We start from the raw sequence: 27,210 nt of genomic DNA, 5'->3' as shown, positions 1-27,210 counted from the left end.
ATATATGCAATGGAATATTACTCAGCCTTAAAAAATGAAATATTGACATTTGCAGCAACATGGATGGACCTAGAAATTATCATACTAAGTGAAGTAAGTCAAACAGAGAAAGACATCATACCATATCACTCATATGTGGAATCTAAAAAATAATACAAATGAACTTATTTACAAAACAGAAACAAACTCACAAGACATAGAAAACAAACTTATGGTTACCAAAGGGGAAAGGGGGGTGGATAAATAGGAGTATGGGATTAACAGATACAAACTACTACACATAAAATAGACAAGCAACAAGGATTTACTATATAGCACAGGGAACTATCTTCAATATCTTATAGTAAACTATAATGGAAAAGAATCTGAAATATACATACATATATATCAGTTATATATATAACTGAATCAATTTACTGTATACCTGAAACTAACACAGTATTGTAAATCAACTATATTTCAATTAAAAAAAGGGCATGTGGTACAATTCTGGCCAATGAATTGAAAGGAATGTCTGCTGCCGAGGCTCCAGGGAAATTTTCTTTGTTATTAAAAGATAATATGTAAATCAGATCCTATCTCTTCCCTGTTTATCCCATGCCCTACTGTCTACAGGCCCTCTACAATCAGTCCCTTGCTTACGTCTTCCATTTCATGCCATTCTTTCCTTTGCTTATTCATCATGCTCCTATTTTTCCAGTACACCGAAGTTTCAGAGTCTTCACCCTGTCTGGTTCCTCCAGTTCTTTGTATGTCTTGCTCCTTCATATCACGCATGACTTAAATGTCATCTGCTTTAGAAAGGCTTCCCTTGCTTCTTCCATTATGACTCATTTACTGTTTAACCCTTATCACAATCTAAAATTGCTATTTTTATATGTCTATATTCTTTCTTTTCCATCTTATCCACTTATCTTGGAATATGTGATCCTTGAGAAGTATATTCTTGAGGGAATATTCATCTTTCTTCAAGGCTATTATCTTGTGTGTTATTTCCAATCCCTAGAACAGTGCTTGGCATATTGTATTTGCTGAATCACTGAATGTGTTCTGACCTCTAATATTGAAAACGTGTGATAGATATGACATGACCAAATAGTACACTGGAAAATACAGTCCTGAGAGGTCTGATTTGCAGGCAGTGTATATATATTATTTCAATTGACTGAAATTGAGCTCAGAGTGAAATTAATCCACTAAACATCAGCTAAGGTAGCTCTGTCTCAAAATAGAAATTCTTAAGAAACAGTTTCTCAATGCTTTTCTTTTCTGAAGTGAGGAGGGGAAAGGAGATCAAAAGACAGGTTTGTTGTTTATGTAGTTTTTGAAAGAGAAAGTTATATTTGGAAAATAGAGCTAACATAAAAGCCAGCTATTCTCTGGCACTGCCAGCAGACATAGCCAGAGAGAGACGAGGTGTCTTAGTCTATTCAGGCTGTGATAACAGAATGCCGCAGCTTGGGTGGCCTAAACAACAAACATTTATTTCTCACAGTTCTGAAGGCTGGGAGGTGCCGGCATGACCGGGTTCTTGCCTGGGCCCCACTCCTGATTCACAGACAACTGCCTTCTACCTGTTTCCTCACATGGTGGAGTGAGAGAGCCCTGATCTCCTCATCCCCTTCCAAGGAAACTAATTCCATCGTGGGGGCTCCATGACCTGATCTAACCCTAATTACCTCCCAAAGGCCCCATCTCCAAACACCATCATGGTGGGGGATGAGGGCTTCAATGTAAGAATCTGAGGAGGACACAGATATTCAGCCTATAACATGGAGGTACTGTGAACAACAAGCTTCCTTATCTCAAGATCCAAACGAGACAAAAATTACCCTAGATTCTTTAATATATGTTATTTTCTAAATGGCATCTGTCATAAAATTAATTTGGTTAACACTGGGGACATTTTTAAAAATTATAGTTGACTTACAATATTAGATTAGTTCCAGGTGTACAACATAGTAATGTGATAATTTTATTTTTTAAAGTTTTGGAAGAAACTTGGTAGTTGGGTTAAAGAGGAGATTATGCAGTGAGCAAAAGCCCTTGGGTAGCAAAACTGAGTTTTAGAGTTTCTGATTGCAAGTGCACAATTTTTTAAATATAAATAATTCCAAGCTACTTTAAAAAATGGAAAGTCCTATTATAATTATATGAAACAGTACAAATAATAATGATATATTTATTACTCAAGAGTAAAGAAGATTAAAATGGGAAAGCAGAGAAATCTCAATGGACCAGGTTTTCAGCAATTGTTTAATTTCTAAATTGTGTATCTCAAATTATTTTCTGTGGAATTCTAGAGTTACATAATGTTTCTCTTATTGTTTATCACAAAGCTTCATGCAACATAGCAAATATGCATTTTAAATGCTTACCCTTGTGGACAAGTAATAATACAAACAGTTATTATATGACTTGCTGAATTAAGGCAAATTCATTTAAATTTAATAGATACCGTCCATATTTTGAACATTATGCTGCTTTCTAAATATACAGTATAGACAAACCTCGTATTATTGCTCTTCAGTTTTTTGAGCTTTGCAGGTATCGCGATTTTTACGAATTGAAGGCTGTGACACCCCTGCATCGAGCAAGTTTATCGGCACCATTTTTCCAACAGCATTTGCTCCCTTTGTGTCTCTGCGTCACATTTTGGTAATTCTCACAATATTTCAAACTTTTCATTATGATTATATTTGTTATGGTGATCTGTGATCAGTGATTTTTGATGTTACTCTTGTAATTGTTTTGGGGGCTCCATAAATTGCACCCATATGAGGTGGTGAACTTGACAAATGTGTAGGTTCTGACTGCTCCACTGACTGGCTGTTCCCCCATCTCCCTCCTCCTCAGGTTTCCTTATTCCCTGACAAACAACAGTATTTAAAGTAGTCCAATTAATAACCCTACAGTGATCTCTAAATGTTCAAGTGACAGGAAGAGTTGGGGGTCTCTCACTTTAAATCAAAAGAAATGATTAAGATTAGTGAGCAAGGTTTGCTGAAAGCTGTGATAGGCTGAAAGCTAGGCCTCTTGCACCAAACACTTAGCCAAGTTGTGAATGCAAAGGAAAAGTTCTTGAAGGAAATTAAAAGTGCTACTTCAATGAACACACAAATGATGAGAAAACAAAACAGCCTTATTGCTGATACAGAGAAAGTTGCAGTGGTCTGGATAGAAGATCAAGCCAGCCACAACATTCCCTTAAGCCAAAGCCTCATCCAGAGCATGACCCTAACTCTCTTCAGTTCTGTGAAGGCTGAGAGAGGTGAGGAAGCTGCAGAATTTCAGTCTGAAGTTAGCGGAGGTTGAAGGAAAGAAGCCCTCTCTATAACATAACAGCGCAAGGAGAAGCAGCAAGTGCTGATGTAGAAGCTGCAGCAAGTTATCCAGAAGATCTAGCTCAGATAATTCATGAAGGGGCTACACTAAACAACAGATTTTCAGTGTAGATGAAGTAGCCTTCTATTGGAAGAAGATGTCATCCAGGACTTTCATAGCTAGAGGAGAAGTCAACTCCTAGCTTCAAAGCTTCAAAGGACAGGCTGACCCTCTTGTTAGGGGCTAACGCAGCTGGTGACTTTAAGTTGAAGCCAATGTTCACTTACTATTCTGAAAATCCTAGGGCCCTTCAGAATTATGCTACTTCCACTCTGCCTGTCCTCTATCAGTGGAACAACAAAGCCTAGATGACAGCACGTCTGTTGACAACATGGTTTACTGAATATTTTAAGTCCACTGTTGAGACCTACTGCCTGGAAAAAAAAGATTACTTTCAAATGTTACTGCTCATTGACAATGCACCTGGTCACCCAAGAGCTCCGATGGAGACATACAATGAGATTCATGTTATTTTCCTGCCTGCTAGCACAACATCTATTCTGCAGCCCATGGATCAAGGAGTAATTTTGGCTTTCCAAGTCTTACAATTTAAGAAATACATTTCCTAAGGCTATAGCCGCCATAGATAGTGATTCCTCTGCTAAATCTGGGCAAAGTAAATTGAAAATCTTCTGGAAAGGATTCACCATTATGGATGCCATCAAGAACATTTGTGATTCAAGGGAAGAGGTCAAAATATCAACACTATCAGGAGTTTGGAAGAAGTTGATTCCAACCATCACGGATGACTTCCACAGTTCCAAGCCTTCAGTGGAGGAAGTAACTGCACACGTGGTGGAAATAGCAAGAGAACCAGAATTAGAAGTGGAGCTTGAAGATGTGACTGAATTGCTGCATGATAAAATTTGAATAGATGAGGAGTTGCTTCTTAATGGATGAGCAAAGAAAGGGGTTTCTTGAGATGGAAACTACTCCTGGTGAAGATGCTGTGAAGATTGTTGAAATGACAACAAAGGATTTAGAACATTAAGTAAACTTAGTTGCTAAAGATGTGACAGAGTTTGAGAGGATTGACTCCAATCTTGAAAGAAGTTCTATGAGTAAAATGCTATCAAACAGCATTGCGTGCTACAGAGAAATGGTTCCTAAAAGGAAGAGTCAATCAATGCAGCAGACTTCATTGTTGTCTTACTTGAAGAAATGGCCACGGCCACCCCAGCCTTTGGCAACCACCGCCCTGATCAGTCAGCAGCCATCAACATCCTGGCAAGAGCCTACACCAGCGAAAACATTACAACTGGCTGAAGGGTCAGATGATGGTTAGCATTTTTTAGCAATAAAGTATTTTTAAAATTAAGGTGTGTACACTTTTTTCTAGTTTATGGCACACTTACTAGGCTACAGTTTAGTGTAAATACAACTTTTATAGGCACTGGGAAACCAAAAAAATTTGTGACTCTATTGCAATATTCACTTTATTGCAGTGGTCTGGAACCAAACCCAAATAACTCCGAGGTACGCCTATATTAATAATCTTACCAAGTAAGGGATGTATATTATTATTCCCTTCTAACTGATGAGGTAACCAAGACTTAAATAACTTATCTTAGGTCACACTGGTAGTAAGTGCCAGAGACAATATTTGAAACCATTTCTTCCTGACAATAAGCCCCAGAACATTTTCATTGCACCTAGCTTACTATATCAGCTAATAATTTTGTTATTGCTGTGTGTTTTTGCAGCCAAGCTACTAGTTTAAAACACCTAACTTGTAAAGGAAAGGAACTTAGGACATAAACGTTACCTATTCTTGGTAAAATTACGTTTTTGATACCTTAATAGAGTTTTATAAATACAAACAGAACACTCTTACTTTCCAGACCCATTCTATGGTCGTCTATCCACCCATTCAAAACTTATTTGTTGAGCACATAGCATACGCCAGGCTTAGTAGTAGGTGCAGAAACTATTTTTTGTTTAATTTCCCAGTACTGAGCACTTCCTGGTGTCCCATAAACATTTGCAGTATGAGCATGAACAGAAAACTAAAATACACTTCAAATTAAAGACATCTTCTTTCAGTAGGCTGATATGTTATTACAACTGTGATGTTTCGAATAACTACTAAAATTTTTAACAATTTTATTGAGATATAAGCAATGATCCTTAGTATATTCACAGAGTTGTGTAATCATCACAATATCATTTTAGAACATTTTAATCACCCCCAAAAGGAACCCTGTACCCATTAGCAATCAATCCTCATCCGCCTCCCTTGTCCCCTAGCTTGAATCAACCACTAACCTATTTTCTGTCCCTATCTATTGGTGTATTCTGGATATTTCATATAAAGGAAGCTTATAATTTGTGGTCTTTGTGGCTGACTTCTTTCCCTTAGCATAATATTTTCAAGGTTCATCCATACTGTAGCAGGTACTAGCCCTTTATTTCTTTGTATTGCTCAATAATTTTCCATTGTGTGGATGTACTGCATTTTGTTTACCCATTCATCAGTTGATGGACATTTGGATTGTTTCCACTTTTTGGTTATTATGAGCAATGCTGCTATAAATATTTATGTACAAGTGTTTGTGTGGACATATGTTTTTATATCTCTTGGGTATATATCTAGGAGTGGAACTGATGAGTCATAAGGTAACTCTGTGTTTAATACTTTCAGAAACTGTCTGTTTCTGAAAGCAGCAGCACCATTTTACATTCCCACAAGAAATGTACGTGGCTTACAATTTGTCCACGTACTAACCAACACTTATTAGTGTCTCTTTTTATTAAAGCCATCCTAGTGTATGAAATGGTATCTCGTTGTGGATTTAAGTTTCATTTCTCTAATGACTAATGATGTTGAGCATCTTTCCATGTGCTTGATGGCTATTTGTATATTGTCTTTGGAGAAATGTCTGTTCACATCCTTTGCCCATTGTAAAACTGGATTATTTTTCTTTTCATAGTTGAGTTGCAAAAGTTCTTTATGTATTCTTTGTATGAATACTGGTTGTATTTCCATATAAATTTTAAGATCAACTTCCCAATTTCCACACACAAAAAAAAGAAGGGTGGATGGAATTTTCATAAGATTGCACTGAATCTGTAGATCAGTTTGGGGAGTACTGTCATCTTAACAATATTAAATCTTCCAATCCATGAACATAGGATGTCTTCCATTTATTTAGATCTTTGATTTCTTTCAACAATGTTTTTTTAGTTTTCAGAGTACAAGTTTTGCATTTCTTTTGCTAAACTTATTCCTAAGTATTTTATTCTTTTTGATACCATTGTAAATGGAATTGTTTTCTTAATTTTGATTTTGGATTGTTTATTACCAATGGGTAGAATTACAATTGTTAATTACTAATGGAGAAAAATACAATTGATTTACATATATTGATCATGTAGCCCGCCACTTTGCTGAACTCATTTATTAGTTCTAATGGGTTTTTAGTGGATTCCTTAGTATTTTCTATATACAGACTCATGCTATTTGCAAATAGGGGTAGTTTTACTTCTTTCTTTCCAATCGGAATGCCTTTTATTTTATACTGTTGCCTAATTTTCCCTGACTAGACTGGGCTGAAGAAAGAAAGATGACATCCTTCTTGGCCACACCCACCAGAGAAGAGCTTCCATTTCATTGAACTGGGGGGTGGGGAGGAAGTCGTAGCTCAAATGCTAGAGGCTTGATGTTCTTGATGAGATTTAGTAGATTTTCTTAAATAACTATTTCTCCAGTTTCTGTATATCTTTAGGACAATTTCCAGATGCTTTAAAATGTTGTTGTTTGTATAATTTTCATTAGGGATGATTTTTTTCACTGAGCAGGGGGTCCATATAGTTCCTCACACCACCAATGAGAAGTGCTTCTCCCTAATATGGAGCATTAATTTCCTACAGCTGCTGTGACAGACTACCACTAACTTAGTGGCTAAAAACAATGCAAATGTATTCTCCTACAGTTCTGGAGGCCAGATGTCTGAAATCAGTTTCACTGGGCTAAAGCCAAGGTGTTGGCAGGGCTGGTTCCTTCTCAAGGCTCAAGGGGAAAATCCATTCCTTGCCTCTTCCAGTTTCTAGAGGTTGCTGGCATTCCTTAGCTTGGGACCACATAACTCAGATCTTTGTTTTCATTGTCACAAAGCCTTCTCTCTGATTCTGACTCCTCCTGTACTCCTTTTAAAAGGACCTTTGTGGTTATATCAGGCCCACCTGGATAATCTAGCATAATGTTATTGCAAGATTTTTAACTTTTGATCACATCTGCAATTTTCCTCTTGACATGTAGAGTAACATTCCCCAGGTTATGGTGATTAGTACATAAACATCTTGGGGCAGGGGGCAAGGGGGAGAGGTGCAATTTTTCAGAATTGTACAATTTTAGTGTTTGGAAGGAGTTTCACCCTTTGTGGATGAAGAACCTGTAGCTTGGATTGTTACAACCATAGTGAAGGTCTTATAACTAGTGCGTGACAGAGCTAGAACCACATCTCCAGACTCCTGTTTTAGAACATAACATCTGAATGACGAAACAAAAATAAAAATATTATTTGTGGATTCTAAGCCATAGATATAAATTTTAAATCGGCGAATTATGAAAACACAAAATTAGTTTTTATCAAAACTGGCTATCTGAAGACAACTTAAAAATAATATATTCAATTCAATCGTTGTATTCAAATTTTACCTTTTATAACATCCCTTGCCTTTTAAAGATAAGGGTTGGCTGCAAGCAAGATGTTTTCCCCAGGACTTCCCTGGTAGTGGGAAGACTCCGTGCTTCCACATCAGGGGACGTGGGTTCCACATCAGGGAAGATCCCACATGCTGCAGGGTGTGGCAAAAAAAAAATAATAGTTAGAAAATCAGGGGCTTCCCTGATGGTCCAGTGGTTAAAACTCCATGCTTCCAATCCAGCGGCCATGGGTTTGATCCCTGGTCCGGGGAACTAAGATCCAGCAGGCCGCACGGCACAGCCAAAAAGAAAAAGGAAAAAAAAAAAAGATGTTTTCCCCAAGTTAATTTAATTCATGTTCATGTATATATGCAATAAAACACAGTTATTACCATATGCACTGTGGAATAAACATATGCACATTTATATAATTTATGAAGAATGTGTCATTTGGTGATTCCAAATGAGAGAAATTATCCAGAATTTCAGAAGAAATCTGGAAAATTTAATTGAATGAACTGTGTGTGATATGAGAGGGTCTTTTTCCAAAAAATATTTGCACTAATTTAAATTTATAAAGTGTGATTCTCTCCAGTGCTTTTTTTCTAGGGCTGTTTTTTCCACCAGCTCCTGAAGGATGTTCAGAGCATGTTAACATTTCTCTATAACATAAAATGACCCATGGAAAGAACTGATTAATGATTGCACACAATACTTTGAGGGAAAAAGTCATCGTGAGAGCTGGAAATGTTCCTTTAACAACAGTGTCTGCGCTTAGAGTTTTTCAAAGCTATTTCACTTAAAAAAAAAAAAAGGAGAAAGAAAAAAAAGAACACACCTCTTTCCCTCCCTCCCTCCCCCTCTCCCACCACAGATGCCTTTCTCAGGCACATCATCATCATTCAACAAGAAGTTGAACAATAAGCTATTGTCAGTTATAAGCAGTAGTTACAGAGAAAGAATCTGGCCCTTGAAAGGGATAGATTACACTGCCAAAGAGATTTGATCTGACCTTCTCGTTAGCATGTAAAATTCCCTTTGTAGTATCAGCTCAGAGAAAGGAAAAAAGGTAGCATGGGGGTGTTTTCTGGGCACAGGATTTGGGTTCTGTAAAATAGATCCTTCTTTTATTGTAGAATATTCTATACTAGACTTACAGATTTACTACTAGTCTATAAATTGAGTGCAAAAATACATCAAAAATTTTCTCAATGACTGAATTTAAAGGCTCCCTTTAAAAGAATCATAAAACAAATCTCTTTAATCAAGAAAAGCCATTGTTTGATGTATTCTCAAGGGATGTTCAAGCTCATTGAGAATGTTTTTGAGGTTTCAGGTTGGGTAGGAGCAATTTTTTACGATTATTCTTTTGAAAGTTCTATCAGCTGCATAGAACTCCTCAGCCTGGAAATAAACATGAAGAAATAGTGACACAGTGCAACATTTGTTTAAAAATTATAGAACAAGGTTTCCAATCTCTACTGTACTCTACCCTTTAAGTAATATGTGCCTTGCCTTTTTAGTGGGAAAGGACAAACCTCTTAGGTTCCAGTAAGTGCTGTTAGGAAATTCAGCCCAGAGAATCACTAGATATATTTATCAAATTGTACTTAATACATGTTCACAAAACATGAATTTTTTAACGATTCCTACTCCTCTGGAAAAGGAATTTTACTTATTGTTTACATAAGGGAAAAATATCATTGATATGGCGGCATTTTAAAAATCATGGTCTGTTCACTTAACTTAAAAAATATTTGTTGAATGCACCCCAATGCTCATAGCAGCATTATCTACAATGGCCAAGACATGGACACAACCTAAGTGTCCATTAACAGATGAATGGATAAAGAAGATATAATACACACGCACGCACACACACAATGGAATATTACTCAGCCATAAAAAAGAATGGAGTTTTGCCATTTGCAGCAACATGGATGGACTTGGAGGGCATTATGCTAAGTGAGTTAAGTCAGACAGAGAAACACAAATACTATATGACATCACTTATGTGTGGAATCTAAAAAAAGTACAACAAACTAGTGAATATAAGAAAAAGAAGCAGACTCACAGATATAGAGAACAAACTAGTGGTTACCAGTGGGGAGAGGGCAAGATAGGGGTCAGGGAGAGGGAGGTACAAACTATTAGGTGTAAGATAGGCTCAAGGATGTGTTGTAAAACACGGGGAATAGGGCCAATATTTTGTAATAACTGTAAATGGAAAGTAATCTTACAAAATTGTATAAAAAATTTTTTTTAAATTGTTGAACTATAGCATATGTACAAAAAATATAGATATCATGAGTATTCAGGCCTATTAATTTTAGCAAATTTAACACACCTATGTAACCAGCACCCAGCACAACCAATTTGTGAAGAGGACTGAATTATTAGTTTTAAATTCAGACTCTTGAAGACTGTAAGTTTAAGGAACAAGTTCTGTGCACAGCCCAGGCTGCTGGAGGCCACAGCTAGAGGGCGGCAGAGGCACCACCCAGGCTCAAGCTTCTCTGGGGCCATCACCTGGGCCTGTCTTGCTGGTGGTGAGGCCAGGGCCCAGGCAGCGCTCTGCCAACCATCAGGCAGAAAAAGTCTTTCTGTACAAAGAAAGTTCACTGCTCAGATGATGACAGGAAGGGAAGGAGTAAGCAGAGGGGTCTGAAAAGGGCAGGTTTAAGAGAATAAGCAGGAGCTGAAAAGAGTTGAGCTGGAAGAGGCAGAGAACGTTCTAGAATCCCTCAGAGGCGGCAGACCAGACTATGGGGTCCACTTCACAGAAATTGTTCAGTGACTTCCCTAATATTATCAGTAGAGAAACAGAGGCCTGAGAGGTGTTCCCGGTAGTAGGGATATAAATGGTGAAGCTTGGACCAAAACATCCGTCTCCCAGTCTCCAGAGTTCATTTTGTTCTTTATTATTCCTCAAGTCAGATTATTTTACAACTTTGTATTCCTGAGTTGTGTCGGAAAGATGTTATGGTTCAGGGGCCTGAAAAATACAAGTTGAAAATTAGAGCCAGGCAGTTCTGAAAGCTGTTGGTTGAGGGTTGCTGTGAAATCAGATATGTTATTATCCAAACAGAGCTCATCACGCTAACATTATGCTCAGTTGGCTAGGAAAAAATGAGGAGTAATGTAAATGAAAAGGACCTAGCTACAGAGATATGTCCATTAACACTCTGCTCTGGGGGGGGTTCGTGTGTGTGTGTTTGTGTGTGTGTGTGTATATGTGCGCCCAATACACTCAGATCTCTTGCGGTTATTGTAATGCTATTACGTATTTACTTTTGGTCTACAGAACTCAGTTTTTCCATAGCAACTGAACAATAGTAGAAAGAAAGTTTCAATTGCAGGGGTAATGGGTGGACACTGGAATGTTTGCCATTTTATTTGCCTTTAGACAGAGGTTATAGATAACTTCTTTTATAAAAGTGAGTTTGTGGACTATATGTGTTTTGAAATCCAGGTCACATGGTTAAATGTAATTAGTTTTAAGTTAAAGAACACACACCTGAATAATGCAAACAATGGTCACTTAATCCTCCTTTACCTTGGACAAAAATTAACATTATTAAAAACTTGTAGAATCTAGTGGATTGGTTTGGGTTGTTCACTTAGATCCACAGTCTGGCTCTCTAGCTGTGGCTGGCTAGCTCTTTTTTCTACTTTAAACAAGCAAAGGTCACTGTTTTAATCCTTACATTAACTCTTTAGCTATAGTCTACGTCACAGCTATGGACTGAGTACCTCTTCCTAGTTTTCTGTTTTGTAAATGAATATTTCTGAAGAACGAGGGAAACGCATGAAAACTGGAAGAGTTTAGTAGCTTTGCAGACAGCACTCACATTAAGACTGATGGCAAACTTTAAGGATAATTTAAGCCTAAGATTTATGATTCTATGAGTTAACCACTTCTAAAAAGAAAGATCACTAACTCAGGAACAACTCAAATTGCATCCTCATTGATGTTGTGTTGGTTGTGTCCTTTTCATATGTGAAAGGTGTCTTCTGTGCATGTTGAATGTAAGAACAGTCATGGCAAGCTCTGGGGGTCCAATCCAAGTACAAGTCAAGGTTGGGCTAAAGCTGGGGTGGGCTCTGCAGTGCAAAAGCCCAGTGAGAACTGGTGGGTACCTGATGTGCACACCTGCAGCCACATCCCAGGGAACTCCAAAGGTCAGATGCAGGGAAGCTAAATTCTGTCATCAGATCCAACTATGAGTGCAGGCAGCAAAGGGCAGGCCAGAGCTTTGGAACAGAGGCTGGCTGAACGCTGGAATGGAATTGGGAGGGAGAGAGGGGGCAAGTGATGTGAGAGGGTCTGGGGCAGTTGCTAAAAACAGGAAAGCACGTCTGAGGGTGTGTTTTTATTGTCTGTTCACCATGTATGTGGGCATGTGTGTGGCACACAGGCCAGAGTACTGGATCAGAGCAGAAACCCAACATTATTGGAGAATGAGGTATTTCACTTGGACAGATTTTTCCAAATACCTGAAGCAAATCCTTCTCAATGTGTACATTCAACATTTCCAGAGAAATCTTTTAAATGGACTGTATGTTTCCTGACTTTTTAAGGCAGAGCGTATGAGTTTAATGTAAACCTTACTAGATGACCATCGCTGACTGTACTGTGCTTTAAAACAGTGAAGCCTTCAGGTTTATTAAACTTTAACAGACTTCTTGTCCATATAGAAAATATGAAGTCTCCCCCGACTTCCACATTTTTTCAAAAATTGTGTTTATTTATTTTTGTATGTTTTTCCCTCTAGCAGTGCAGTGTTGTTTCTTTTTTTTTTTTTGCGGTACGCGGGCCTCTCACTGCTGTGGCCTCTCCCGTTGCGGAGCACAGGCTCCGGACACGCAGGCTCAGCGGCCATGGCTCACGGGCCCAGCCGCTCCGCGGCATGTGGGATCCTCCCGGACCGGGGCACGAACCCGTGTCCCCCGCATCGGCAGGCAGACTCGCAGCCACTGCGCCACCAGGGAAGCCCCAAGTGGTGTTTCTTATTACAGCTAACCCTTCTCAGTGTGCCCACCTCTACTACTGTTCTTCCCTTCTCCTCTTCTGCCAACTTATTTCTGATTTATCTATTTTGGGCTACAAAACAGATGTTTGGATTTGTTAAAATTATGTGTGAAATAAGAAGGGGGTCCTGAAAAAATGTCATATGAATTAAGCATATAAACTTTAATGCATGAATGCCCAACTTCAAACATCTATTTAAACTACTCGGAACCCTCTTAGAGGCTTTATATTTTGTTCTGGTTTTTTTGTTTTGTTTTGTTCTTTAATTTTTTATTGGAGTATAGTTGATTTACAATGTTATGTTAGTTTCCGGTGTAGAGTGTTTTGTTTTTCTCATAGTTGAGATTGTCAGTGGTTATCTCTGACTATCTGAGGTAGTAACATAATCTGAAATGTTATTTGGCACTATCCATTTGCTGTCATGACTTTTCTAGAACTGTGACTGGCGGAGTGAGGGTTTAACAAATATTTGTTGTAAGAATAACAACATTCATTGATGAATGAAAGCAGGATGTGAAGTTTCTGTCCTACAAAATTCAGCTGCATGCCCAGTTTAGCAGAAGGTACATATCAGTATTAACTAAGTATGATGTGGATGAAAGCCAGTGTTGTCTGAAATCATTTTTCAGGGCTCGCAAACTCCAGGTCAAGGGCAACACGGGCCAGAGCAACTTTTTGTTTTATGTTTGCTAGTGCCTGTGGATCATACATGAATTCTCTAGTTCAGTGATCTCACCACTGCTTTGCTGTTTTTGTACTTGGCCGTGTCGTATGGTTAGGTTACCTGCTTGGTATACCCTAGGGGTGTTTAGATTTTCAGGTCCCTCAGTTGCTGTCTTACATAATCATTATTGAATATGCTCAGCATACGAAGCAGTACGAGATGGTGAGAAACATGTTCAAAACCCAAGCTCTTGATTCCCCTGCAGTTCCAAGTCTACTCTTCCCAGAGCCTCCCAATTCAGTAAGTGCCCTGCTTCAAATGTCTAAAATCTAAGGGCTGTTCCTCTCTTTCTTTCATATCCCACATTCACTCCACCGGCAAATTATACCACCCTTGAAAGATATTTAGAATTTAAGTATTTCTCATCACCCCTATTGCTACCACTTTGGTCTAACCTACCATTGCCTCTAGCCAGGACTATTGTAAGATCCCCTGACTGGTCTATCTGCTTCCATGTGTGCCCTCTTTCAGTTCTCCCCACAGGGAGATCCCTTTATTAAGGAAGTAAATTTCATAAGTTCTCTGTTCAAAACCATCTATTAGTTTCCCATGTCACTCAGTATAAAAGCTGAAGTGCTCTCCATGGCTTATAAGGCCCAGCACTTCCCTTTCCTCCACATCTCTGACCATCTCTCTTGTTACCCTCCTCCTTTTTCACTAGAAGCATCCACACTGACTCCCTCTTGTCCCTGGAACGCGCCCAACATGCTCCCACCTCATGGCCTTGGCACTTGCTTTTTCTCCTTTTTGGGTCCCCTCCCCCTGGATAACCAAATGACTCATTTCCTTCCCTCCTTCAGGTGGCTGCCCAAATGTCTGCATTTCAGACAAGCCTTCCACAACTACCCTAGCTAAAATAGTACTCCCCCATCATTTTCTAGCCCCTTTACCCTGTTTTCTGTCTTCACAACAACTCATTACCTAACTATTAAATATTTATTAGTCTGTCTTTTCCATCGAGAATGTAATCTTCTTGGGAGTTCCCTAGTGGTCTAGTGGTTAGCATTAGGCACTTTTATTGCTGTGGCCCAGGTTCAATCCCTGGTCAGGGAACTAAGATCCCACAAGCTGCATGGCCTGGCCAAAAAAAAAAGTAATCTTCTTGAGGGGAGGGATTTTGTTCATTATTGCCTCTCGTGTGTGTAGAGTAAGTCCTGGTGTTATGGGCTCAATCAACATTTGTTTACTAAACAAATGAATAAGTGAAAGAAAAAATTAACAAAGAGATGTAGTCATTCAAGAAATATTTATTGTGTGTTAACTACATGTAGGCATTGTTCTAGGCCCTTGGAATACTTCAGTGAACAAACCAGAGAGATCCAGTCTTATGGAGGTCGGATATAGCAATGCATGGAGATGGAGGATACAGACAGGAGGCAGCCCAGGACGGTGGTTAGGAGCCCGACTCTGATGGCAGCTCACCTGGCTTTGAGGTTTCTCCCTGCCACTTGCCTATGTTGAACAAGTTACTTAAGCCTCTGATGCTTCAGTTTCTCTCCGTCTGTCAAATTGGGGTGAAATATCTGTTGCATAAGGTTGGGGAGAATTACATGACAAGGTGCGCATAAAACATTTGACACATGGCAAGGATTCAATAAATGTTGACCATTGTTAGAGCAAATGAAGACATGGAAGCTAATAGTAATGGCTTTAGAGATGAATACAGTCCACACGAGGTTTTGTGAGAGGACCAAGGTGACCTGGTGCCTGAAGCTGCAGTGCTGAGTTTAGACTTTTGTGTTCAACACAAGAAACGGCGTCAGTTCAGAGAAAAGGCACAGAGGAAAAAGTCAAACTGAACGACTTGCTCTGTGAAAAGCTAGCATGTCCCTGGAGACCATTCAGATGGACCACTCACATAGCAGTAGCAGCAGCTTTTGTTTTGCTGTGGTAGGAAAAGCTAGTAGCTTTACTCCTATTGTGCTGAAGAAAAAGAAATATTTACATTGAAAAGGTACATTGTATCATTTTCTGATGCTTCAGAGAAACCACCACAACAAAACAGATCCATTAAATTTATTTTGCTAATGGTGAAAATGAGAATTGAGTACGTAGAGCTAAGTGGAGTCAGACTGAGAGGGTGCTGCAGTTTCCTGTTAACATTAAAAAAGGCCTGTTTGGGTTTTTTTTTTCTTGTTTTTCTGAAATGTCCTTTTAAAACCTTGTATGGAAAATTGCCATAGGTGTTGCTATTCCATCTAAAATACGGTCGTACACGGGAACACATCGTTTCCTCTGGAAGGGCAGCTCTGTCATAACTGGAAGTAAACTACGGCAATAGCTAAGCTTTTTTTTCTTTTTCTCGGCATGGTACCCCCGAATTTCAAGTAGAGGTAAAGTCGAGTCTACATCATAAAGGACGCATGGTCACCTATATATGTATTTCACATCTCTCAAATATTTAAAAGCTAAAGCTTTGGGAGATACAAAGTTCAAAGGATTCCCTGAGAAGGGTCAGACACTTCTACTCTGAGTTATTTGATTACAGAGAGGATTTGCATGTTCGGACAAAAATCTTATAACAGATGCTTCAAAAAGAGGGGGAATTAGCAAATCTGTCTATGATCAGCCTTGGTGAGAATTCTCTTGCATTAGTTATGCCCAGGAAAGCTTGACAGCCCAGTTTGCTAAAACTAGTCTGTCCCTGAGGGGTGAGTAGGAGGGAAAGGCAGGCACGCCAGGGAGGGGCTCCAGGTGGCCCTGTGTTCCGCCCCACCCGCCAAGGGCTGGGAGTTTGCTTTGGAAAAATGGCAGAATGAGCACCTGCAGTCTTAGATCATTCTTTCCTGGATCTCAGCTGGACTACCATCAGGCAAACTGCCCTGAAGAACCATCTGGAGCTGTGAATATTCTCCTAAACAACTTCTTGGGCAAAGACAGACACAAGAGGGGTGGGGTGCTAGTCTTTCTTAGCCATTTCATGAGCTGATTACAAAAGGGGAACTTGGGGCTTCCCTGGTGGGGCAGTGGTTGATAGTCCGCCTGCCGATGCAGGGGACATGGGTTCGTGCCCCGGTCTGGGAAGATCCCACGTACCGCGGAACGGCTGGGCCCGTGAGCCATGGCCGCTGAGCCTGCATATCCGGAGCCTGCGTGTCCGGAGCCTGTGCTCCACAACGGGAGAGGCCACAACAGTGAGAGGCCCGCGTACCGCAAAAAAAACAAAAGGGGAACTTGGAACTTTAAGTTTGTTTATTATATTGTTTACTTGTACTGGAAAGAAGTGAAAAGAGCTACAATATGTTTTAGCTTGTTTATGGTATATTTTGTCGTTTAGAATTTTTATACTTTAAATCAAATTGATCATCTTTTTCTTCATCTTTTGCATTTTGTGTATTATTTGGAGTACGAAGTTGGAAAACTAGTTAACAATGTACAAAACGTTGACGAGTACATACCACCAACCCAGCAATTCTACTGCTATGGATATATTCTGGAGAGACTCCTCTGTGAATGCACAGGCAAACATATACAAAGGTGTTTTTTGTATCGTTTATAAGAGCAGAACGTTGGGAACAATCCAAATGTCACCGAATAAGGAAATGGATCAGTAAATTGGAGCAAGTTACATAATGTTCTTACAATAGTGTGGCAAAGACTGTGAATCAGTCACCAGACTTGTTTTCTCTTCTGGGGCAAAGCATTTCACACGCATGAAGATGGATGACGAATTTCACTCATTCACCAGGTGTGTGATGAATGGCTACGAGGTGTTAAGTACTATGCTAGGTGCTGTGGATACGGCGACAGAACATCTGCTTTCACGAAGCTTATAGCCTGGCCATCTTCGTACTTTACTAACCAAAGTATGATCCTAAAATTTATTTAGAGTTATCTTTAGATCATTTTAGCAGTTGGTTTGGTCTTGGAGTCAATTATTAAATTACACTGACAAATATTCAAGTTAATGTCAAGTGATTTTACTAAGAACAGAGCAAATCCTTGGCTTTCTAGTCAACCTTGTCTTCTCTGATTCTACTGCTGGCCCTTCCTGAAGGTCTCATCACAAGGAGAAAGGAGAGTTGATAAAATCACTCCCACTAGGATCTTTCTAGAGACTTAACATGTTGCTCCAGCCTCTTAGAGCATTTCCTTTTTAAGAGAGAAAATTCTCAACCCAAAGCAATGGTACTGCAAGTATCAAATTCTTTTATCTACCCCTCAGAACTCTTTTCTTTCGTTGAAGTCAGTGATTCTCAGCCCCAGCTGCACATTAGAATGACCTGGGGAATGATTCTAAAAACACTGTTGCCTGAGCCCCAATCAAGACCAATTAAATCAAAATTCCCAAGGGTACAGCCTGGGACTTGGAATTTTCGAAGAGCTCCCGTGGTAACCTTAATAGGCAGGTGTGGTTGAAATCAATCAAAATGTCCATCTCAAGGAAAATCTTGCAGTTAGCTAATGCATAAACACCACAGAGGGACAAACAGGAGATTGAAAAGGCAGTTCTTAAATCGTGATGGTATTCATCTATAAAAGTTAAGATTGGGGAAGTGATTGAGAGAGCAGGCTCTGGAGTCAGGCTAGGCAAGTGTGTGTCAGTGACGCCCACACTAGCTGTGTGGGCGTGTACATCAATCCCTTGACCTGTAAAATGGGGGCAAGAATAATACCGACCTCTCATAGGACCACTATGAATAGAAATATTTAGAACAGTGTCTGTCCATTACCATTATATCCTTCCAGTACTGCTTCAAATTTCACCTACTCTGTAAAACTTCCTTTGAATCACTCAGAGAGAGTAAACCACTTGCTTCTCTGGCCTCACACTTTCTCCACTGACTAATATTATTTAGCTATTTATCACTTCGCATTGCAGTTGATGTTCTTCCTGTCTATCTCCCTCTTATGATAGTTGCTCTGCGGTATGTGGGATCTTCCCAGACCGGGGCACGAACCCGCGTCCCCTGCATCGGCAGGCGGACTCTCAACCACTGCGCCACCAGGGAAGCCCACACTTTTCCTATTTTAACTCTCTGAGAAAGGAGAAGCCACCTGAAGAGTTCTGCAAGCTACCACCACCACGTCTACACACCACCTGCTTCCATGCCAATACACCCACCTTCCCTCTGTTGCCACGGATAGATGACCCACTCTCCTAGTAAAGGCCACCCCCGCCACTGGTCCATGAGGTCTCATCCGTTCTTGTCTACTGAGATACCTGCCTTCTAGGCTTGAGCAATATCAGTGAAGTGTCTGGTGTTTATGGTGACTCTAAGAGGCAGATGGTCCTCAAGATTGCACAGGGACACTGGAGTTCTATAGACTTCACTTCTTACCTAGGTGTTACTCATTAAAAATAAAGGAAAACCCTATACCCAGAAGGCCTCAACTTTAATATTAACAATAATGTTAATATTAATTTGGGGCCATTATCCATCCATTAACATTAATGTTAATATTAAAGTTAATAGTAATATTAATAGTAGCAAGGGAAAAAGCAAGTCTCAGCCAGAACTTGTGAGCCTTACCAGAATGTGTAAGGTACTGGGCAAGTTATTTAACTTCCCTGGGCCTCAGTTTCCTCTTTTGTAAAGCAAATCATTGTAAAGATTCAATGATGCAGAGCTTAGCACAAATGTCTGGCACACAGTAAGTGTTCAATAAATATTGGCTCTTGTTCATCCAAGTCTTCCCTTAAATATTTTTTTCTTAGAGAGCCCTTCCCTAACCACACTGTCTAAAATAGTATCAGTCATGTCACTCTCTTTTAACCTGCCTCATTTATCTTCTTCACAGAACTTATCGCTACCAAACATTATGACCGTGTGTGTGTGCGCGCGCGCGCGCGTGTGTGTGTTAGCGACTGCAGATAGAGATGATTAATTATAGGGAATGACATGATTTTCAGGCAATTTATTCATTTATTTTAACAAGAAACATTTGAGTTTCTCCTAAAAATGCTCATTTTGCTGTGTTTCTATCAAATGCCATGGCGCTTTTCTTATTTCTGCAGTTAGCAGTGGAAAGAAAAGCTCCACCTCATTGAACACACGCAAAAACCTTTGAATAGGTCCAATTATGTTAAAGGCTGAAATGGTAAAGCAAGTTGAATAGGCATGCTCCACTCCTGAACTGAAGTTTTGCTGTTTCAAGGAAAAATATCTTTGACTGATAAACATTTACTCTTTAATCTACCACATACAATAAAGGGAAAGTGGCCAAAATGGTGAGCAAAGGAAACCTAAATTTATAAAGAACCATTTAAATAAGAAATCAGGTTGGCACAAAATGGGTCCCATTCTAATCTCATATTTGATAGAAAGCTCTTGTTCTCGCAAGACCTAGGATTAGGATTCAGCACCGAAAATGTTTGCATTTTACTTAACTTACCTGCCCGTGTGAAATAATTTCATGGTCAATATGAAGATATGTTGGCTTATCAAACCACTTGCCTGGGAAATAGAGTCAAAGAAATGTTTTGGAAGTGCTCATGGCTCTTTGTGTATGTGAGAGACAGACAGACCAAGATGGACAGGAAGACACAGAAAGAGAGGCAGGAAAGGCAGTGCTCTATTTCTAAATCATATTTTAAGAGTTTTTCCATTAAATTTTTGTCCTTTAAGGTAATATGCTGTAAATGTCCTCAGGTGGAATACTTGAATACTAGTGCTGAACCATTATGTTTGAGCAAACCATGGATAGGATATACCTAACTATCTCAACTCACTTACATAGTCAAGGATTCCACAGTGTACTTGTTCTCACTCCCTCCCTCTTCACTTCACTCCTTCTTTTCACTGCCTGTGCTCAGGTGTACCCATGCTAAACAAAACCAACAACGCCCTCCCACCCTCACCAAAACTATCAAACCTCTTCCTTCAATCCTGTTAATCTTCTCCTTCACTTGAATGGCAGTGTTCTTTAACTCATTTATCTTTGCGGTCTCCTCTTCCTTGTGACCTACTCATATCCTAACATCTTATATAATTTCTGTCTGATACCCCACTAAAATTGTCCTTTAATAATATGTATTCTTAATCACCAAATCCAATAGCTTCTCCTCCGTTTTTATTCTCCTTGACTTCCCTGGCATTTGATGATTAAAAAAAACTTGACAGAGTTACAGATGTAGAAAACTAACTTATGGTTACCAGGGGGTAAAGGAGGGGAGGGATAAATTGGGAGATTGGGATTGACATGTACACACTACTATATATAAAATAGATGACTAATAAGAACTTACTGTACAGCACAGGGAACTCTACTCAATACTCTGTAATGGCCTATATGAGAAAAGAATATAAAAAAGAGTGGATATATGTATAACAGATTCACTTTTCTGTACACCTGAAACTAACACAACATTGTAAATCAACCATACTCCAATAAAAATGTAAAAACAAACAAAAACTTGATCCCTCCCTTAACACTCCTACCCTGGATTATAGGACTGCTCTCCACTCTCCTCTGCTTCTTCTGACTCCTGTAAACCCCTAAAAGTAGGTGTTTCTCAAGGTTCTCTTCTCTCTTTAAAGACTTTGCTTTGAGGGTCTTACCCACTCCCACAGGTTCAACTGTTGAGGGAAGAAGGCTCCCCAATTCTCCTTCATTCTTAGCCTCTGCTGCCACTCAAACTTCTTATGTCCAAAACCAAGCCCAACATTTTCCCCTGAAGTTGTGCCTTGAGACTTTCTCCTTATATCTGATTAATGAGACCACTGTTTTCCCAGTCTAAATTAAAAGACTTCTGTGGCTTCTCCCTCCCCCCATCTAATGAGATGTCAAGCGCCATGGTGTCTACTTCCCTATACCCCTCCCATCACTCACTCTCTGCTTTATCACCACTCTAACTCAGCCTCTCATTGCCTTTTTCCTGGGCCATTACCTTAATTTCCTAATACTCTGCACCCCCCCGCCTCCATTCTCTCTTCTTTTAGTGCAACTGTAGCCACGGACAGCCGTAAGCCCGTGCTCAGAAGCCTTCAGTGGCCTTGCATTGCCTACTAAACTAAATATAAATGAAGGGGACCTCAGTTACATTAGGATGTCTATGAAAAGAGAAAGAGGGATAGTAGACTGCTCCGCTGCACATTAATGTCAGCGGAATTGTGTCCTATGGAAGTGTTTCACCTAAAGGGGGATATAAGAAACACTGAGTTTAATCAGAATACAGTGATCAGGGATGGGGAATGATCAATGACCGTATCATATAACAAGTGGTTTAAAAAAATGGAGATATTTTGGCCATAAGGACCACAGCTTTGAAAAAAAAAAAAATAGGTGACTTTGGAAATGGACTTTGTTCTGTGTGGCCATAAGAGGTAGAACTTGAACAAATAAGTTGGTGCCGTAAGAAAAATGATTTAGGCTCAATATAAAGAGAAAATAGAACCAACCAAAGTTGGGACAGGAACTCTCAAGAGGTAGCAGATTCTGTTATCAGAGGTGGTTATTTAAACTAGATGCGTTTGTGCGAATGTTATAGAGTTGACTCAAGAATATACTTCTTTTCAGTCAGGCAGTTGTTTGTTTGCATAGCTCTTTCTCAGTCTAGCAGGCAAGACCAGCCCACTTTTCCAGCTTTCTCTCTCAATTTCCATACATATCTGTGCTATTTCCTAGCTGTAATTTCCTTGACTTACAGTTTCTTCTGTCAAAATTTTACTCATTTTTCAAGGGTCAAATCTTTTTTGATTTTATTAAGTTTAGTTGATTTACAAGGCTGTGTTAATTACTGCTGTACAGCAAAGTGATTCAGTTATACACATAGAGACATTCTTTTTTATATTCTTTTCTACTATGGTTTATCACAGGATATTGAATACAGTTCCTGTGCTATACAGTAGGACCTTGTTGGTTATCCATCCTATACTTAATAGTTTACATCTGCTCATCCCACACTCCCAGTCCTTCCCCCCCAACCCCCCTCCCCTTTGGCAACCACAGTCTTTCCTCTACGTCTGTGAGTCTGTTTCTGTTTTGTAGATAGGTTCATTTGTGCCATATTTTAGATTCCACATATAAGTGATGTCATATGGTATTTGTCTTTCTCTTTCTGACTGACTTCACTTAGTATGATCATCTCTAGCTGCATCCATGTTGCTGCAAATGGCATTGTTTCATTCTTTTCTATGGCTGAGTAGTATGCCACTGTCTGTATTATATGTACCACATCTTCTTTCTCCATTCATCGATGGACATTTAGATTGTTTCCATGTTTTGGCTGTTGTGAATTGTGCTGCTATGAACATAGGGGTGCATGTGTCTTTTTGAATTATAGTTTTGTCCAGGTATATGCTCAAGAGTGGGATTGCTCGATCATATGGTAATTCTATTTTTAGTTTTCTGAGGAAGCTCCACACTGTTTTCCATAGTGGCTGCACCAACTTACATTCCCACCAACAGTGTAGGAGGGTTCCCTTTTCTCCACACCCTCTCCAGCATTTATTCTTTGTAGATTTTTTGACGATGGCCATTCTGACCAGTGTGAGGTGGTACCTCATTGTAGTTTTGATTTGCATTTCTCTAATGATTAGTGATGTTGAGCATCTTTTCATGTGCCTACTGGCCATCCGTATGTCTTTTTTGGAGAAATGTCTACTAAGGTCTTCTGTCCATTTTTCGATTACGTTGTTTGTTTTTTTGTCGTTGAGTTGTATGAGCTGTTTGTATATTTTTGAGATTAGGCCCTTGTCTGTCGCATCATCTGCAAATATTTTCTGCCATTCCATAGTTTGCCTTTTCACTTTTTTATGGTTTCCTTTGCTGTGCAAAAGCTTGTAAGTTTGATTAGGTCTCAAGGGCCAAATCTTATGTTACCTTTTTAAAGAAAATTTCTCTCCTCCTTTCTCAGACCCCACCATGAATTTTTGAGTTGTTCTTCCACTCCAAAACTTCAGTGCTTCATGTATCCGTTTTGAGGCATTTAATATTCTTGCTCATGTTATTGGTGTATATTTCTCCTTTTGCCTAATAGGATGTCAACTTCATGGGGCAGGAATTACCTTTATGTCCTCTATAGGACCTGGTATAATAAAATTCCTTTCTTAATCATTCAGCATACATTTCTTTTTCTTTAGAATTAAAAGACTATACTAAATCAACTCTAAAGAGCCTTCCAACCTAAAAAAAAAAAGTCTGTGAATCTGGTTCTAGAACTTATTTAATAATGAATGTACAAAGACCTCCTTATGCCCATATTGACTATGAGTGCAGAGTCACATATGCTGATGTCACACTGGTGTTGTAAGAAAGTTTTTAAAATCTGATTTTGCAAAGTAGGTGACTTTATTTTTTAAGAACTTTTGCAACATTCCTCTTGAAATATACAAAATATGTTCCTGATAGAATTTTGAACATTAAAAGAATTGCACATCTGGTTATATTTTTATGAAATTAAGTGTCATTAAACCAGCGCTCCACAAAGTTAAAGGTTGTATAATTAAGAACATACAAAAGGTAAACGTGAACTCTGGCAAGACTTAAGAAAGGGAACATCTTATTGTGATATATCAGAAATTTTTATCGCTCATCTATCTCTACCACTTCTTCCTGCTCTTTATAGCAGTACAGAACATTTCCATTGTTGCCGATTTCTGCTTGGCAAGTTGCTTCCAAGAGTCCAGATGTTTCTCACTGTGCATTTATAGAAACGGGTGCTGTCTGAATTTCAGAAGAAGGGCTCTAAGACTAGGTTAGATAAAACAAGGAAAAAAACAAAACAAAACTCAGAGCAACTTAGAAAACTAAGCCTGAATTTTTTATTTGTTTCAACTATTTCCCCCCTTTCCTCTTCCCATCTGTGTTCGGTTCTCGATGACTCAGATTAGTGGGGCTAAAAGCCAAATTTGTTGAAAGTCATGACCTCCACCTCCAGGAAAATCCAAGTATATGGGAGTCTAGTGGGATGGTTTGCTCAGGTCAGAAGGGTCTTTTACTTTTGGTCCTTCTTAGGAAACAATCTTTGGAATCTTTTGACTGTTAGTCATTAAAAGCCCCTTAGAAAAAGTTTGAGAGAAAACTCTTCCATGCGGGTCTGAGGCAAACGTGATGCTACAAAGAAGAGGAAGTCCTGCAACTCCCTCACCTCGTGGGCACCTCAGGAATGAACGAAACTCAGTGATTTTCCTAAGGCACGGCTTATGTTTTCTGCCGCTTGCCCCTCTATCCTCTGACTTCCCCTCCCTCTCAGCCTAAACAAGAGAAAGTCATAATGATATGGGTCCAAAACCAATCAGCAAGAAGGTTGCGAGTGTTCTTCTTTTCACCTGGATGCATGCTCTTAAGAAAGAAAAATTCAGGATTAACAAGTTGCAACCAGAGTCACGCTGCCCAATTACAAGTCTGATTTCATACTTTTCTGATGAATTGATGAAGAGGCTAAAATATACTAAAATTTCATATGCCCCCCCCCTTCCTGCTTTTTCTGGTATTATTAATTAAATAAAATAAATTTCTAGATATAAAAGGAGCATGGTTAAAAATAATCAAACTTTCTGACATTACCTAAAATATGCTTTCTAACATTGTGGCATAGGCATTAAAGTGTTGACAGACCATTCAGAAAAGAATTAACTTGGTTTTCAGCAAAAGTAGAACATGAGGACTGATGATTAAGTATCGATTTTCTTTTCTTATAAACTTGTACCTTGTGTTTCAAAAGCATTAGCTTTGTTTTGCAGGAGAATTGAATCTTCTCTATGATTTCTCTGTAGTAACGTGGGTAGATAATGGTGGCTGCTTTGGGCTCAGCCTTGGTGTAAAACACTTCTGCCAGTGCAGAGACTTATAGAGTAAGTGGACGTGGGGTATCTGCACCCTGAATAATTGCTGTATGCAATCTACACTCTCTTAAGTCTAATTGGTAGACTAGAAAGCATTTTTTATAATTATTCCATGTGGAATAGTCTTGCCATAAAGATTTTAAACCTCATAATCCCTTCCTGGAAACTTGTCTGGTATCTAGAACATCAAAGCAATAATTAGACTCTTTACTCTTAATGTAAACAATTTATAAAATGAAAGATGAAGCATAATAAAAAAAAGCTTATGTAAAGTTTATGTAATTTAAAAATAAGTAAAATGGGGACCTCCCTGGTGGCGCAGCGGTTAAGAATCTGCTTGCCAATGCAGGGGACATGGGTTTGAGCCCTAGTCTGGGAAGATCCCACATGCTGCGGAGCAACTAAGCCCGTATGCCACAACTACTGAACCTGCGCTCTAGAGCCCGCGAGCCACAGCTGCTGAGCCCGTGAGCCACAACTACTGAAGCCTGGACGCCTAGAGCCCGTGCTCCGCAACAAGAGAAGCCACCACAATGAGAAGCCCGCACACCGCAACAGAGTAGCCCCCGCTCGCCGCAACTAGAGAAAAGCCCGCGCGCAGCAACGAAGATCCAGCACAGCCAAAAATTAATTAATTAATTAAAAAAAAGAAGTAAAATGAATGAACTTATATCTACCACCCAGCTTGAGAAATAGAACAAATAGAGCATTAACAATGTCTTGAAGTCACCTGTGTGTCCATCCCCAATCCCAGCCCCCAGTAGGCACCATCAAACATTACCCTGAGTTTTGTGTTTATCAGTTCCTTGCTTTTCTTTGCAATTTTACCACTTATGTATGTGTCTCAAACACGTGTGTAATTCTGTGAGTTTTTAATTTTATATAAAAGAAATCATACTTTTCTCCTGGTGACTTGTTTTCCTTAATGTGTTTATGAGATTCATGCATGTGGATGTGTGTAGCTCCAGTTAATCTATTTCTGACAGTTCTATAAATAGAAATGTTATTCTTTCTCCTATTGATCAACATTTGGATTATTTCCAAAATTTTGCTGTTATAAATGATGTTATTAACAGCCTTACATATGTATCTTGGACAGTAATTGCCAGGTTATAGGGCATAAATGTCTTAGCTTTGCTAGATAATGCTCCAGTTTTTTAATTTGGTTTCCAGAAGCTTATAGGAGTTTCTGTTCTTCCATAGCCTCACCAAGACTTGATATTGCCATACCTTTTTTTTTCTTTTTTTTCTTTTCTTTTTTTTTTTTTTTTTTGCGGTACGCGGGCCTCTCACTGTTGTGGCCTCTCCCGTTGCGGAGCACAGGCTCCAGACGCACAGGCTCAGCGGCCATGGCTCACGGGTCCAGCCGCTCCGCGGCATGTGGGATCTTCCCGGACCGGGGCATGAACCCGTGTCCCCTGCACCGGCAGGCGGACTCTCAACTGCTGCGCCCCCAGGGAAGCCCAATATAACATCCTAATATAGGAGCACCTAAATCTTAACAGACATAAAAGGAGAAATTGCCATAAATACATACATATAGACAAATAATTACCATATAGTTTAAGGGCAATAATAGAAGCAGGAACAAGGTGAAAGTCACGTAGAGGAGAGAGTGATTAACTCAGAATTCAGGGTTTTAGGGGAAGGTATCACAGAAGAAGGAAGTGTCCAAACTGATGAGTAGAAAATTTCC

The 27,210-nt window shown here is 39.4% G+C and overlaps 1 protein-coding gene; it reads left to right on the top strand.

Annotated features, from left to right (window-relative positions):
• Positions 1-27,210, top strand: part of LMNTD1 (lamin tail domain containing 1) — a 442,143-nt gene that overhangs the window by 329,535 nt on the left and 85,398 nt on the right.

The sequence above is a fragment of the Delphinus delphis genome, chromosome 11, assembly GCF_949987515.2.
Source record: "Delphinus delphis chromosome 11, mDelDel1.2, whole genome shotgun sequence".
In the NCBI taxonomy this organism is placed as follows: domain Eukaryota; kingdom Metazoa; phylum Chordata; class Mammalia; order Artiodactyla; family Delphinidae; genus Delphinus; species Delphinus delphis.
Note: the sequence above shows the minus strand (reverse complement) of the source record. Positions and strands in the feature narration are given on the sequence as shown.